Genomic DNA, 3,818 nt, shown 5'->3' with positions numbered 1-3,818 from the left:
ATTAACTTTTACTGCAAATATGACATTTCTTCAGACAAGAGTGGGCTGGAGTAGCAGAACTGGATCATTACTGAATATCTCTGACTTAACCAAAATGGTCCATTGCTTGCAAAATAAATGTTGTTTGTCACTCTCATAGCACTTTCAAAACTTTGAGATTTTGAGTTTGTGTATGTGTGTTTGATATACTACTGTCAACCTCTTGTGCTCTCAAAATTATTAAAAGTCACACAGCCATCCATTGTAGTCGCTCTTTATTTCATTACGTGGACACAGTGCTGACTGTGAATGGACTTTGGGTGGATTCAGCAGTGCTTTATTATTTTTTAAGGAGTGTCAGCATAATCTCTAGTTCTGCTGCTTAGATTTCCATAAAACGGGCACCTGTACATCAAAATATTTTTAGTAGGGTGGCTTATCCTAATGAGAAGAATGGGGAAAAGGCTTTGGGGGGGGGGGGAGGCCATCCAGTGAAGTCTATTGGAAGATTAGGACGTATATAAGGTTGCCATTATGTCCTCTTTTTCCAGGACAGGTCCCCTTTTTCATGGGTATGTAAAATGAGAGACGTCAGTGACCCATTGTTAAAAGTAGAAGTCGGCAAATGTGTCCTCTTTTTTGTTCTTCAAAATATGGCAACTCTACATAGAAGAAAGTCCTTCACACACTGCATAGTTAAATTGTGGACTTAGCCACCAACTTGGCTGCCTTGAAAAGAAACTCAGACAATTTAGTGGGGGTCTTTCAATGGCAACCACTCATGATTGCTATACACTACATCTCATATCAGGCTTCTGAATTCCAGCTGATGGGGAACAGCAGCAGGAAAGGATTGTTTCATTCAGGTCCTGCTTGAAGGAAATGAGCAATGGAGATGGCTTGACCCTGTTGCATAATCTCCCCCCACCTCACAAACTCCTCTGTATGTTTAAGTATAATCTGCCAAGTAACATTTAACATATCTGACCAAGTAGGCTCGGGTCCAGAAAATCTTGGGCCACAATAAATGTTAGCCCTTAAGAGTGTCATCAGACTCCTTGCTGAATATTTATCAGAAACAGAGTCCAAGATATGGGTGTCACCACTAACTTTTCCTGGAGTGTCCACTTTGGTACCGGTAGGAATTCAGCTGAGTATTAAATCCTCAATTACATACCGTAGCTCTTCCACCAGGGGACGGATCATTACTGAACACAGAAGTATTCCATTTTGCTTGCAGCTCTTTGTAAACAGAGATATCAGTCAATGGGAGGTCACAAGACTTGCAGCAGAACAAAGAAATACTGAAGAACTCAGGAGCTTCAAACAACTTTTACCTAAATTACACCTTTCTTTCATCCAGAAGCCTCTTCACCCACTTCAAGAAAACTAGGTTTCTGGTAAATGTTAGCTGTGTCAGTATATCCAAACGACTAAGTATTTCCCTTGTCTCAAGAAACTGTTGTGAAAGGGAGAGAGCTAGGGACTTCTCTAAACTGCAGTTCCCAAGATTCCTTGGAGGCAGCCATGAAAAATATAGGAACATAGGAAGCTGCCTTATATTGAATCAGACTTTTGATCTGTTTAGCTCAGATTTCAAGCAGAGGACAATTCCAGCCCCACCTTGCCCAAAGCTATGCTGAGGTGTAAGATGCTCATTGGGCAGTATGTTTAAAGCTGCAACGTTAAGTGGACAAATATGGGTGCCAATAAAGATGATGATTGTAGGACACTTCACAGTGTAAAGTGCTACAGAAATTATAATGAACAACTAAACACATGGACCGCAATCCACAATTTCAAAGGACAAGAGAGGAACTCACTCAGCAAATGGAGAATAGAAGAACTTGCAACCCTACATTCATGTTGAAAATTGGTTGCCAAACATCACAGTATATGTACCAACTCTAGGAAACAGAAATCCAAAGTCCATTGTAAGTATGGAACACATGAGTTGTCAGACTTGGGGCAGTGATGAATCACATGCTACTGGCTACTTAGTACATTTCTGCTACTCGGGGGAGCTTTGAAAGAAATCAGTTGTATCTCCGTTCTGCCATTAGCCCCAGACAAATCACAATGGGCAGGATGCAATATTTCCTTGAGTAGTCGGAAGGTATTTCTGCTTGCCTCCCTAATTCTATGTGTCTTTTTTATAGCATTTTCCTGGGCAGATCCAGAAGCCCATAATTTTTATTTTTCAAAAAAAGGCCAATACAACAAAAATTCTTAAGTAATTTGTTTTATTAAAACTACACACTTTTTAGATAAACATTTCCATTTCAATGTGTATCACTGGCCTAATAATTGGAACATATGTCTCGGAATAAACAGCACTGATACATGCGCTGGAATCTAATTTTTGTTGCATGGGAGGAGATGACATTTCCACATTGGTTTGTACTTTTACCAACACTAAGGTGGGCGATAGCAGCAGCAGCAGCGTTGCATGGAACATTCTGTTTGCTTTGACAAGAAAGGCAAAGTTAAGTGTTTCTGTCCTTGTTAGTGTAGTAAACCAAAGCACATGGAATGTAGGAGGGAAGAGATGGGATTGTATATGTGGCACAATTTGCTCCTAGGTTATGGTAAATCAAAATCTTGGTAGATCTCACTACAGCAGAAAGTCTCACTGCAAAGAACAAGCTACTGTCTGCTTTGGAAGTATGATAATCTCTAAAATACAACTCTTTGATGCATGCAAAACCAGAGTATTCCATATACAGACAATATTAGCAAACACTGCTCTCTAATACACTTCAGGCTGAATAATTCACTTCTGAACACTAATATCTAAGACTACAATGCCAAATGCTTGTATGTTTGTGGAATGATATAGTTCAGGGCCAATGACACAAAACCTGGAGCTACTGTAAATCAGTCGGGCCCAACAGCTAAACTGCCCATGGCCCTCTGATTCCTACTCACAATGTCTCAAACTGTCTGCCATGCCATGCCTGCATGAATGGTGGACTGAGAATCCTGAAGAAGAGCATGCTGAACTCACGTCTGGTTTAAACAGAAGCCCTGACACGAGTGAGATGGGGAAGGAATGGCAGTTTTCAGTTAAGAGCCATGGTGAACTGCAAGTCATCAGGACTCTTTAAGGTCTAGTATTGCACTATGTAGCATTTCCTTCAAACACCTCCAAAAGGTTACTAAAGTGGTCTTTACTGTGTAATAAGCAAAAACAGATTTTTGCTCATTACAACTGTCTTCTTCTCAATATGGATGGATTGATGCATTTAAAAAAATATATGTAAATTCAACAACATAATGGCTAAATGTGTCAAATTTTTACGCATCAAAAATGGACTCCAGCAGCCATAATGAGACCGAATCATCATGAGGTATATAAGGCCAAGGCCAATAAGGGAAAGCAATATGAATTTTAGATTCAGCATTTGTTACTATTAATTTATTATCGTGCTGCCTGCTAAAATTTCGATTCAGGCCAGGATTGTTTTGCTACAGCTAAAAAAATGAAAAATAAGTATTTGTTCCTAGCATGTGCCAACTGAAGGAAACATTCAAGGCTGGTCAGGAAGTTTTCATATACCTCTAGCTTTTAATTAATATATATATACCAAACTAAATATTTAATGCAAAAAAATATTTTGTATTCACTTTCAATGCCTTTGCTTGGTCTGAAAAAATTAGGGCTTTCAAATATAATTGCTAATATTTTGCTGTTAAGGAAAGTCAGAGCAAATGTTTTATTGCCAATGAAAACCAACATAATTTACCAGATGAGAACTTCAGGTTAAAGTATTTTGATGTAATTTCTCTTACAGAAAACTTTTGACCAGCTTTAATGTACCTGAGTATTATTTTTTAAA

This window comes from Zootoca vivipara, chromosome 3 (genome assembly GCF_963506605.1).
Source record: "Zootoca vivipara chromosome 3, rZooViv1.1, whole genome shotgun sequence".
Lineage (NCBI taxonomy): Eukaryota > Metazoa > Chordata > Lepidosauria > Squamata > Lacertidae > Zootoca > Zootoca vivipara.
Note: the sequence above shows the minus strand (reverse complement) of the source record.